Genomic DNA, 13,338 nt, shown 5'->3' on the forward strand with positions numbered 1-13,338 from the left:
TTAAGAAAGGGGGAAAAAAAACTGCTGTGCAACAGCAGCTGGGAGAGAGGAGTGAGAAAATGTAGACAGAAACAGCCCTGCAGACACCAAGGTCATTGCAGAAGGAGGGGGATTGAAAGACCGGTTGTGGTGGAGTTCAGCTGCCCAGCTGGGTAGAACCACCACGAAAACCTAGATCAAGATCAAGGTGACGTTGAAGCCAACAGCATCCCACAGGAGTTTCCATCAAAGATGTATTGTGCTTTATTAGGGCCATGCAACTGGCTCAAATCTCAAGCAAGAAATTGCCAGTAAGTTAAGAACAGATGTACCTAATTTTGTTCTTATGGAGGAAAATCATGGCCATTATATTAACTAATATGGTATGCACATGCGCAGGATAATGGTGTTCATTTTCCAGTTTCTGTATTTCTGACAATAGACCTTTATGTTGGTTACTCATTATGTGTGTGTCTATGTCTATACATTACATATCTCCTAAATTTCCCATTTTGCCAGAATTATTTCTAAAATGGTAGCATGGAGAGGGTACTACTTAACCTTAAAATGAATTCAGTTTTTATTTTATTCTTATGAAAACATCTAGCTACCAAGCTGGCACTTGAATAGCTTTGTGACCCCATCATCCTCAGCAGCAACCATTTTTAGGGCCCCACTTTTATTATGTCCTACTTTATGGATGAGCTGCTGCTACTTAAAGACTGTTAGTTTCAGTCTGTACAGGCTTGACTTTACTCCAGTGAGTGCTACTAGCTAAACTGAAGACAAAAATCTCAGTTAATATATGCAAGCTTTTACTATATCCATTGAAATAGTAAGCTGATAAGCTAAACTGTGAACTGAGGCTGAACCACTATAGTCGTGGAAGATATTTGCAGCAGAATAAACGTACCAGCTATAAACCAGTCTTGATAATGGTATTTCTGAGCATGTTTGATAATTAGTTGTCGATATTAAATTCTCAGCGTTCCTTTTTTATTGCTGTGATTTCACTAAATTTCATAATCAAGGATTTAGCTGTCTGTTCGACACTTGCACTGAAGGAGAACATCTCATCATTTGATTGCACATAAGGAAAACTTTTCAAAACCACTTAAGTCTTTAAATGTGAAGTTTAGCATAATCATAATTACACAGGTGAACCCTTTACAAATTGACAAACAAATCATTTTAAAAGGTAAGAGAACATTTTTATAAGCAGAATTCTTTGTTCAAAGATTCAGCTCAGAGCTGTAAATTCAGGGCGTGCCTAATGGTATCTCCCTGCAGAAGGAGTAATTAATTTCTAAAGGAATATATTAAGAAATATTTATTTAAATTGTATAAACATTGAATGAAATGGTATTGATTTTGTATATAAAAATTTGATTAGTGTAGTTTTACTTTTAACTGGAAAATAGTTGCATGTTATGACTGAGCTTATAGGCAAATGATTATAGCAGTTTTTTATTATTATTATTTTTTTTTTAATTTATAAATCACTTGTTCAATGTGTAGTTAGTGCCTGAAATTTGTTACCACTAGCTTGTCACTGAGAATAAAATTGACTGTCTCAGTTCAGTGCCCAGTGGAAAGCTCTTTAGTACTATGAACAATGCTTGCTGACTGTCATAAAGAAGCATTAAGGACTGATTTGGTGGGGTAATGAATACTACTTTCACTACTTCTAAAGCCAGTCCTTTCCTAGAGAACTTAGGCATATGGGTACATAGTGTCTTGAGAAAAAATAGACACTTGCAAATCAAGTTTTTCCTGAGATAAATTGAAAAGGAAATTTGCATTCAATTTGTTAGAAACCAAATCAAAATGTCAATTTTATTTGTTCTATTTCAATGGAAGAACATTTTGTTTATGCATTTTGCTTAGACTTTTTTTTTTAACTCCAAAATACAGTGACAAAGAAAAAAAAAAAGAAAAAAAAAAGTAGCTTTTACTCAGCCCTTCAAAATAAAATGCCATTTTGTTATGTTTCATACTTCTCCCCAAACTGTAAAACTAATTGGAATGAGCATGTTCATTTAAATATGAGAAAAAAGAAAAAGTGCTAGTCTATCTACTCATAGCATCAATTTCTTTACCAGAGCTATGATTATCTACCTACCTACCTACCTACCTACCTACCTACCTACCTACCTAATGGATTTCAAATCCTGGATATGTAGGACTTCCATTCCCAGGACTGCCAACACAAAAGAAGAAAATAGTGAGAGGACCCAACTTACGAATGGCATTCTTTTAAATGCTGGGGTCTGGAAAGGCCTGCTGTGTTGCATTATGTCTGTGGGTTTCAAACTGCAACATGCAGATATATGCACATGAATAATTTTGAGCACAAGACCTTTAATCCCATTGTAGAAAATAGAATCAGTCAAATGTGTAAAGTTGCAACATGTATTCATGGTTTGGTGACTGAAGCATAAGACCGAGTCCTGGGACAGTGACTTATTATTTTAAAATATCTAAAGATTTTAGCATTTGTGCATGAAAAAATAGCTCTTCTGGGTTCACATTCTCTGTTTGCCTTCTTCTGCATATATCTGGGAAAACTGATTTTTAATATACTAGAGAACCTATACTAGAGAATGAAGTATGAATTATTATTTTTGAACTCCATGGATTTTTCCACTCTAATTATAGGGTTGATAGTCCCTGTGACAATAAGCCTGCCATTGTGTGGACTTGAAATGAAAGATGGAGTGAGAAGGAACACAGCTCAGAAGTGGTTGATTTCCATGTTTGATGCATTCACTAAATAATTCAGTATCACTAATGGAAATCTGATCTTAGCGGAGGAATAGGGATGCGGGGCACTCAGTTGCCAGGGTTTGGCAGCTCAATAGCTTGGGAACAACAATGGAGCAAAAGGTGAAAAAATCTTTAAGCTGTTCTCCAGTTCTCTATTTTGTTTTCCTGGAATCACATTACATCTTCCTGGAGCTGCTGTTGCTGATGGCTAGAGAGGGCTGGAGAAAGAAATTGATACTTACAGTGTTTGTGAAACAAACAAAGCAAGCTCAGGCCAAGCTGAGCTTTTAACTGGTGCACAAGTGGTTTTGTTTGCTTTTTGAAAAGCGCAGCCTCCTTCTACTCAGCTGTGGGACCAAAACCAGTGAAGCACTTCTTGGGAGAAAATTACTGACTTTGTAGTTTTGGAGTCAGAATTTTTCAAGGGCATCTTAGAAAGGAAGTGCTAAACTCCTGTTAGAAGATGACAAGATCCAAGTGTCTCCTTCAGGTTGCTGGTGAAACGATTGACTGAAAGTACAGAAAACAAAGCAAAACAAAACAAAAAAAAACAGTTTCAGAGGATAGAATTGTTCACTACTTTGCAAAGGAAGAAAAAAATAAACAAAAACAACAACAAAACCTCAGTAACAGGAAATTTATTATGAGGATCTTTCTAAATTTGGCACAAATCGCATCTCATGTTGTGAGCTTCTTTCTCCAAAACTGCCTTGAACATTTACAGATAGAAATATTTGGGATCCAATACTTTTGGATTGCTTATAAGAGCACTTACATGTGGCATGAATAATAAGTCCTTCTATAACTTCTTATACTCCTAGCCCTCATCTTTCCTTTTTAAAAGGAAATTCAGCTCATTAGGCTATAGTTTTGGGAAGCAAAGGGGATACATGAAAGTGCTTTTTTGACTTCCACAGCTGCTGGTCCATTCTTCACTTGTTTTTTGCTGTTTTGGAGCCAGCAGCTGTAAACAAACATTGAGGATGTTAAAGACACTTACAGTCTGCAAGCAATTCTCCTTTCTAGGTTATCTGTGCATCCAGACCAGGAAAATAATAATAAAAGACTTTTTTTTCTGTATGGATTTTTCTGTACGTTACAAGAAGCTTAGATTAGGCTGTTGTTTCAAAGATCATGTAGGAAAAAGCCCTGGCTGAAAAAAAAAAAAAAAAAGAAAGTCAGGAGAAACAAAACAGCAGAGAACTTCTTGAGGTAAACCTCTCCAACTTCACAGTTCTTTCAATAAGGAAAATATCCCTGTGGCAATTGAATGGTCATGACTTGTCTTCTATCAATCCCTTCATGCTGTCCTGTTCTTTTCCACTGGGAACCAGTACAACAGGCACCTTTGAGGCAGTGATTAACATACAGTTGATAGCTTTTTCTTGGCAAAAGAAGTTACACCGGTCCTTCCAAAATTGTTGTCTTGACCGACTGTCTAACCTCCTTCTGTCTTCACAAGTTCTCTCTCAATAGCAAAGTTTCAGTCATGAAATTCAAGTGTTGTACTCCATTAATTTCAAAGGCATCAAACACTGGGCAGTTTAGGGTAAAGAATATCTTTCTACATTTGGACAGTGCTTATTGCACCGGAAACTTTGGTTAAGCCTCAAGGTGCTATTGAGACAGAAATAATACTAATATTAAAAGACACTTTGCTGTTTGTCGATCAAAGACCGAGATACTTTCTTTTTTATTCTTAGGTGCTTCAGACCATTTGTTCCCTGAGCAGCAGTGTTAATCTCATCTGCAGTTTTAGTTTAGCCTTTGAGTCAAGAGCCAAGCCATATCACACAAAACTAATTTCAGTGCATGTAAACTTAGCATCAGAAAATTAATTTCTGAGCTATGGAAAACTAGGCATGGAGAAAAGCTGCAAGCAGGTTTGGTCAAAGATTGCCAATGCTTCTAAAATTCAATGGACAAATTATGCTCCTGAGATCATACACATTTTTGTGAAAAACATTTGCTTTCTGCAGAAAGTTCCTATTGTTTGCTGAGAAGTGGAAAATGAAGTTTTCAGTCTTTAGCTAAGACTCAGATTTCTGCAAGGAAGGGAAAAAATCTCTTGACTCAGTTTGGTGCGATCCTTTGGTCTTAATCAAGGTGAATTTTCAGGTCAGACATTGTCTTCTCCCTACTTTCTTGTTGCTACTCAGACATGGTTGACCATCTGAAATGTGCTATCGTGGTTGGACAGAGACCCACTGAGGGCTTAAAGTGTCAGCCACCACCAGGTGCTTGTTGATAGGAAGCGTCTTTCTCTAGATGTATGTGGTGCTTAGCATGCCAGGATTTCATTAAGAAGCCCTCAGGAAGGTGCAGGGTAGCTGTCAAGGATCCATTCAGCTTCACACACACTGAAACACAAAGACATAGTGTACTATAGAGTGCTTATTTCCACTCAGCTGGCTGCTAGAAAGAATATTCTCTCCATCTCAAGCCATCGCTTTACACTGCTAACCAAAGTTGTTGTTTTAACTTACATCACTGTCATTAAATCTGCCCGTCGTGCAAATCCTTAACAGCTATGCCAGGACTAAACACATAACTCTGTGATGAAAAGAAGATGCCAAGGTGTGGATGGAAGGGAGTAGTTTACTTTACGAAGAAAGACTCCAGGTGGGTGCGATTGCCCACGCTGGGACTAACCGCACAGTGCTTTCCATTGTCACAGATGGTAGGTGTTAGATGATGCAATGTGTACGGTGCCAGACAAATTACTTTTTTAGCTCATTCCTCTGGAAACAGGAGAAGAATCTGAACTGGATTTCTGTGCAAACCTGGAGCAGGAGCCACAAGCTGTAACCCCAGCAGAGACCCAAGCAGTAAATGGGCTCAGACTTTCCAATCAAGACGGAGGCTTGCTCTGGGGATCAGGAATTAGGCAGAAATTGCCTGGACTTTGGAACAAGTCCACTTCGTTTTAAATTAAGCTGTGGCTTGGGGAACATTCTTTTTCAATGGATGTAATGAACCCAAAAGCTGGAAAAGCCTAAATAAGAGCCTTGACATAACTCCAGCAAAGCACCACAACCAGAAGCGTTGAAACACCCCGACAAAAGTTGTCGACGAGGGGGGGGGGACCGCCCTGCAAAGCCCGACACCGGCTCAGCCGGGGGCCCCGCGCCCCTCCAGCACCCCCGGCGGCGGGGGGCGCCCCGGGAGCCCCCCGGAGCCCCGTCCTCGGGCGGAGCGGCCCCGTCCCGCACCCGGCCCCCTTCCTCCATCCCTCCCCCGGCGGCGGGGGCGAGGCTGCCCCGCGGGTGACCCTCCCGCCGGCGCCCCCGCCGCATCACACGAGGGGGCAGCGCGGCCGCTCGCTCTGCCCCGGCGCCCGCCTCGCCTCCCTCCTCTCGCCGGCTCGCCGCAGCCCGGGCTCTGTCGAGTCAAAGCGCGGAGGATCAGGTTCCCTGCCTCCGGTATAAAAATCTCGCAAAGAAATCCCCCGGCCGGAGAGAGCGGCGGGGCGTGAGGAGGAGGAGGAAGAGGAGGAAGAGGAGGAGGAGGAGGAGGAGGAGGAGGAGGAGAAGAATAAGAAGAAAAAGAAGAAGAAGAGCCCGTCCGTGGGGAAGCGAAGGGACGCGCTGCGGCACCAGCACCACCAGTAGCACCACCACCAGCAGCAGCAGCTCCGCACCGGGGACACCCGCGGCTCGCCCCTCTCAGCTGCGGGAGAAGAGCCTCTCGCCGCCCCAAGTAAGTAAGCAGGGGCTGGGAGGCGCGACCCCCTCCCGGCTCCGGGGTTCCCCCCCACCGCATCGGGTCCCCCCTGGTCCTCGGGGGTGCTGGGGAGAGCGGCTGGAGATGGTGGTGCTGGTGGTGGGGAGTACCTGTTGCCCCACAGGCACCTGCCCCGGGTCTGGGGGTGCCCACCAGCAGCCCCGCTCGGGGTGCGGGTGGCTCGGCGTGTCGGGGAGCGGCAAGAGCCGCGGCAGGGGGAGAGGAAGAGGGGTGCTGGTGGTGGTGCTGATGGTGGTGGGGGACGTGGCACGGCGGGGAAGGGAAGGCAGAGTCCTCGGGCTGATCCGCTTTGGGAGGACAAGAGGGCAGCGGGACCCCAGGGTGGCGAAACTCCTGCAGGTCCCAGGTGCCCTATGCCAGCAGTGTCCTGGCTGAGACTCCCAATAACTGAGGTTAAATTGTACCTTCAGACTGAGCACATTAACCAATACATACATTTATATATTATACATATATTTATATATTATATGTTATATATATACTTTTTTCTTTTTTCCTTGGGACTTCGCTTTCTTGTCTGTACTTTGATGTTGGTGAAACAACTGATTCTAGCAAGTGCTGATTTACTTAAAACTGCTCTCGTCAGTTTATGTCTTGCATTTCCTCTGGAAGGATGGGTTGGGAGAAAATCTGGGTTAACAATGGTGAAAATACAGTTTTCTCCCATTAAGCATACAGGTTATTCTGCAAATGTGTTATGGTCTCCAACGCTGATGCTTCTAACTCCTTGCCCTCCTTCGTCTTCTCTCTTTTAAAAGTAGAGCTTTGCATAGGGAAAAGGCAAACTTTGAAAAGGGAAAAATCAATTCTTTGGGAGCTCCTCTGCACCTTTTACATGCTCCAGTTGGCCGTCACACACCTCTCTTCCACACCGCAAGTGATCCGCTTTGGTAGCCAGTCTGCTGTGCATTAGCTCAGTGAAGGTCTGAAGCTGCATTATAGGATGTCAGTCCTAGACTAGTTGGTTCTTAGAAGCATTGTGGAAATGTTTGCAACGTGTTAAATCCTTCTCTGTGAGATAACCCTGCCGCTATGGATAGCGGTGGGTGCTTTAATTAGATCCTACTTGCTCTAAATGGTTTGTAGTACAGTGGAAGAACTCTTTACCTGTGGCTCATCAACTCTTGAACTCTATTCTTTCTTTCATCCCCCCTTTGGCCATGATTGTTCTATGCTTCTAGCAAAGTTGAACGTTTTGGCCAAGGAAAAGACTAAGTGTGTAACTCTGGTTGCATTAGGGAGGTGGAGAGAAAGAAGAGAGAGAGAAGGGAAAGGTATGAGAAAAGTCACTATGAAGAAATACTTGTCCTTAACATTTTCCCGACAGTGGACTTGAGCTGATCTACAAAGCAAAGTGTTTATATTTTTTTTCTATGTATTTCTATTTCTTCCCTGCAAAGAAAAAAGTGCTTTTAAAAATAACGAGGTCTGAACTTTTGATCAAGAGAAATGGTCTGAAGGGATAAAGGAATCTGCATATCTGTGACAAGAAATATTAATTTGTTATAGTAATAAAAATTTGGAAGTGAATGGATAGGGTATTTCATTGGAGAGGACAAAATGAGGCGGGGGGGGGAGAGAGAACTAAAAAAAAAAAACAGGAAAAAAAAAAGCAAACAAACCCTGCTGTGCAATTTAGTAACTTTCCGTAAAGAGAAAGGAAATGGAAAGGTTTCATATACCCCTGTCTCCAGTCTAAGCTAAACACTTTGATGACATATTATTTACAAAACTTTGGATGAAATTGAAGGACAGAAACTTACTGACTTTAGCATGCTACAGAGCAAGCTCTTAGAAGGAAAAAAAAAAGAGAAGCCAGCAACAAATCTTTCTTTTACAAACGGGTAAGTCTTTGTTTATAGCACGGAAGTGGCCTAACAAAAGCAGACTTTTTGCAATTATCCAGATGTCTATCACCAGTTATTTGAGATACAGTCTGTAGCTGATATATCCTTGCTAGCAGAAGGTTGGTTTTACTAAAGTAATACAAAACATGGTGCGATCCCACTACCGTATTCCTGTATACCTATACTGGCACTAAGGAAGGTCCTGTACTGATGGATGTTTTGTGTAGATTCATCCTTCTCTTGCTGGTGTGAACGTTGTTCCGTAGCTGCCTTCCAGCGGTCATGGCTTCAGCAAGGTACTTCCCCATCATGTCCTCTGTTTCTTCTTGCTCATACTAGGAAAAGATAGTCCTGAGTCCTCAGATAATAATTTAAAAATAGTTTTTTTTTTTTTTTTTTTTTCTTAAGGAGTTCTGAAAATGCACTCCCACTCATACTCTATTTTATTGTGTTTTGCAGCAGGGAAGATAGGATTATCAAGTGTACCAGTGGAGCACTGAGGCATTAGGGACGTAATGGGTGTTGCTCATGAAACTTAGCACTCTGTTCAGACCTCCTCATAACCTATACTCCAGCAGTGCTGTTTTCTGTGGGAACTGGTCTTTAACAATATAAGCTTTGCTTCGATATTTACAACCTCTTGCTGATCAGTGTATCAAAAGCATTTTCATTTAGAGGATTCATTTCAGGACTTTAATTGAGGAAGTCTCTTTGTTTCGAGCTTCTTTATAATAAACTATTCAAAATGCTGTCTTTGAATGAACTAGGTCACTGTAACGCACGCACACAGTGATTCTTGTCTGCTTAGGGTAGCCTGCATTCGGTCGACCCATATCCCTGGTGAGCTTGTCCCTGATTTATCCTTCTTGGACTGGTTTGTTCACAGGGAGCTTATGCTGAAAATTCACTGCTGGAGGTCATTCTCCATTCTTGGCATCTCTGGCAGCCTTAAGCTTAAATTGCAGCCTCATTTTCTGTCCAATCAATACCACTCTTATGTCACTGAGTTTCCATGGTGCCCCCAATCTTCTGTCTACATATTGATGTCTGACAGCAGGAATAGCATTCTGTGTTGCTATATATACTTAGTAAACCTGTCAAAACTATTTAGGGTCTGTCTCACTAATTTATATCCATATCCTGATATTATTTGTATCTGTTGAGCTTTGACTGATGGAACTCGCTGCACTAAGGAATCAGCCCCAACAATGCACTCCAGGGATGGCTCAAGGGGTGGATGTTTTGAGAAAGGCAAAAAAGACTCTTCTAGAGTAGCTGGGGTAGTCTAGAATACTTTGTGCACAATAGATGCATTTTGAAAACATCCAAGTCTCAATGGCTCCAAGTTAATGCTTTGGAAATCATTATCCATTGTGCTGCTCTGAATGCAGAGAGGGTTCTCTCTGATGGAGCCGTGTGGAGGAAAATAGAGAAGTGGGCATTGTCAAATATTCAATGTGCATTTGAGGAGATTTGAGGGAAATCTGAGTCTGTTGTTTCATATCAGCTTTCTTCAGCAGAAACACTGTGGAAAAATGAAACTAAAGGAGTGATCAATGTCTTCTGTAATGTGGAAGTTTGCATTTCACTACAAAAACCCACGGAGCATTATAATTGCATAAAGAATGTGTCTGTAGATTGATACAACAGCAACCAAGCAAGTTGAGAACAGGTATATCTTCCATGTGTCATTAACTTCCCAGGGATGGACACCTCAAATAATGTTATTTGTGCTAGCAGTATTACACACTAAATGGAGACAAGCAGGTTTTTTTTTTTTATTATTATTATTATTATTTAAATATGCTTTGCAAACCTTTGATCTTGTATCAAACCGAGATGGTCGTGAGCTGGAGAAACTCTTTAATCCCAATGTCTTTAACATGAATGTGATCCAGTCCATGAAATAAGAGTTGGCAGTTAGTATGGAATTTGCTGCTTAAAATTTCATTTGCTCCAAGTTGCCAGAAGAGCTGAATCTGTGATTGCAAGTTCATAAATACTTTTCAGACTGTCTTCAGGCTCCAACAGTCTTTTCACTAGTAAAAGAGTAAGGACCTCCAAGGCATGAAATGCCCTGTCGCAGGTGATATTTGACATAGTATTAAAGTAGTTCACTTTAAGTTCCCAGCAGTGACTTACTTTATCAAGGTAGAAAGAATTTGTAGGATTTTATCAAATTAGACCAATGTGTCTCACCTTATGTTATTCCAAAGAATGGAATCACTGAATTATTGAACGGATTTGGCACTACCTCCTGTGGCGGCACCATGATGACTGCTGTTTAGAACTGAATATGAACAGTTGAATGTTGAGGGGGAAGGGGGCATTTTTCTAAGACACTTTTCTAATTTCCTTTCTTGCTTACATATGTGGGAGTGACTTCTTAAAAAGTGTAGTCCTCTCGCAATCTGCTTTTTAATGTCTTTCAGACCGCAGGTTGAGAGAACACAGCTGTAGGCAGTTTCATGGGAGATGAGAAGAGGGAATGTGAATGTGGAAAAGAGCTATATGTATTACTGATGCAATCAGGTGATGCTACCCTTCCACCCCCTCTTCTTCCCAGAAAGCCTCTTGCTTTCCCTGAATAGCACATTCTGGTTTCAGTGTGTATAACCTTATGCCGAGGTTTCCTTATGTTAAGAAAAAATGTATTAAAATGTTAATTTGGTCCCAAGGAGCACAGTGCTTGGTGAGTGCTATTCAATGGCAGGTGCAACAGAAGGGCAGAGGCAGAGCAAAAGAGCATTACAGGAGGTGGGGATTTTCTGATAAAAATAGCTTCTGAAAATAAATAGTGCTTGAGGCTCCAGTTCATGACTGTTTAGTAAACTCAAGTTCAATTTTAAACTGGTCCTTGCTCCTGTGAGACCTGCCAGTGCTATTTCAGAGCTCACTGAATGTTTCACGAGAGTGTTATAAAAATTGCCCTTCCTCATTTAGTTTCTGTAGAGTTCCCATGTAGCTTGGATCTTGTAGAGCATCCCTTGGTTAGTTGTGGATGATACCATCATTAGATGTCTGTGGGGAGGGAAGAGAAAGAAGAGAAATTCTCTAATACCACAGTCCAAATTCCTGTTTTGGCACTGGTCTGCAGCTAGTTAATGTACATGAAACTGAATTTTTGTTGTCTCCAAATATTTTTGGAGCAGCTCACTATCTGAACAAGTTCTCCTCCCAGCAGAAGGAGTAAAACCAGATGGAACAACTGGAAGGGAAAATAGGCGGTGTGTGTTCTTCTTTCCATCAGCAAGCCTCCTGCTACATGCTTGGGATGATGCTCTCAGGTATTGGTGGGGCCAGTCCAGCTGGTGGTGGAGACAGGCACAGCACGAGGCATGCAGGCTATAAGGTTGAGGAAGCTCATTTCTCAGGCTTGAGAGCAAACTTGATCCTGATTTTTCCAAGCCCATTAAGAAAGATAGACCACTTTACTGTTGTCTTTACCATCTGACTCACTACCTGCATTAGTCTGTTGCCTTAGGTTGTCCCTTGGGGTTATAAAGGTAAAAAATAGTTGTTCTCAACAGGTGTGTTCTAAGATGTGAGGAAATCCCTGCGTGTTGACACAAGCATTTAATGATACCTGTGGAAGTCAGAATGCCCCTGTCTGATTGCAAACAATGGCCGTGAATGAACTGGCTTCTCAAATTCAGTTTCATGGAATATCAGGCACAAAACCTGCTTTGTTCTTGGGTTTTGTTTCTTGGAATCCTGGGAACAGTGGGATGAGTTTCATGGCCAACTAAAGATGTTCAAACTATTGCATTTAAGGATCCTTGTTTCAGCTGGATCACTAGTGCAACAGATCTATTTCTTATTTATTTTTAATTTTTTAATATTTTCATTTATTTAGCTATAGCTTTCACACATCATGTATCTCAAAGTGCTAGAGAGCCCTAATAGTGTAACACAAATATATATGCCCTTCTGTAGTCAGCAACAGAAGGCCCACAGTCTGGAGCATCTTTGCCTCTGTGACAGAATTATCTGAAATATGCTTGACACAGCAAGTAAGTAGTTCCATATCAAAATCCTTTTTAATTAAAAAAAAAAAGTAGGATTTTTTTTTCTTCCTTCTTGCTTGTAGCCTGCAAACAACAATGAGAAGAATGCTATTTGCTCAAAATACCTAAACTAGTATACTAATATCTCTATGATACTCCTCTAGGCACTTCATTAGATAGTAAAGGAAAGGTAGCATTGTCTATTGCCTTTGAAAGTGATAAGGAAAGAACTTAGACATAGTATGTGAGATAGATGGCACCTCTAATACAGTGCTGTCCCTTCAGTGCTAAGGCACTACACCTCATAGTCTTTGAGACAACTGAACTTCATCTGCTTCCATACTGAGATGTTTTCCAGCTCAGAAAATCATGTTCTTCCTGCTAAATGGAGATGAATACTAATATGGGGACACATTCTCCAACCATTATTCAGGGAAAGTTGATGCTTCAGCAAGAGCTTTGTCAGAAGATGGATTATAGAATTCAGCTTAAGATTTAGAAAGAGTGCCCATCCCTTTGTTTGGGTAATAAAATCTTAAAAATAAGACCCAAATGCATTATAATGCTGGCAAATGGTTGTGACTGTTCTCACATTTCTTGTGGCAGAACCTTATTACTTTCATTGAGAGTGTCTTTGGAGTGGTGTATGTATTAGTAAATTAAAGACCAATAAAGTGATTTTTCTGATACTTTGTCTTAATTCTGGTAGGACAGTACTTTGTTTCTGTAGTTTGAAAAATAAAAATTACGTGAAAGTAGCTTTTCTTCCCCATGCTCCCAAATGGAACTAGTTTGAACTTCTTTTTCTGTATTCCATGGGTGATTTGCCCTTAGTTTTATTCTGAAAGCCCAGCCCTCTATTGTAGAGGCTTAGCTTTCCTTCTGGTGCTGATGAAAGTCCCCTGAGGTGCTCTGATTGCTTCCCAGTAGCTTCTGCCACCTGACTGACTGCCTGGTTGGTTGTTTGGATTGCTGCGTTCCCTGAGGTCACAAAG

General features: G+C 41.4%; 1 protein-coding gene across 2 annotated transcripts in view; it reads left to right on the plus strand.

Annotated features, from left to right (window-relative positions):
- Positions 1-6,030: 6,030 nt before the first annotated feature.
- The window catches only part of PTN (pleiotrophin), a 78,524-nt gene continuing 71,216 nt past the window's right edge, over positions 6,031-13,338 (plus strand). The window contains exon 1 of one of the 2 annotated variants that reach the window (XM_048057358.2): positions 6,031-6,444. The gene's annotated coding sequence lies outside the window, so the exon portion shown is untranslated. The remainder of the gene's footprint in view (positions 6,445-13,338) is intronic. The other variant, XM_048057349.2, reaches the window with a different exon arrangement.

Source organism: Anser cygnoides, chromosome 1 (assembly GCF_040182565.1).
Source record: "Anser cygnoides isolate HZ-2024a breed goose chromosome 1, Taihu_goose_T2T_genome, whole genome shotgun sequence".
Lineage (NCBI taxonomy): Eukaryota > Metazoa > Chordata > Aves > Anseriformes > Anatidae > Anser > Anser cygnoides.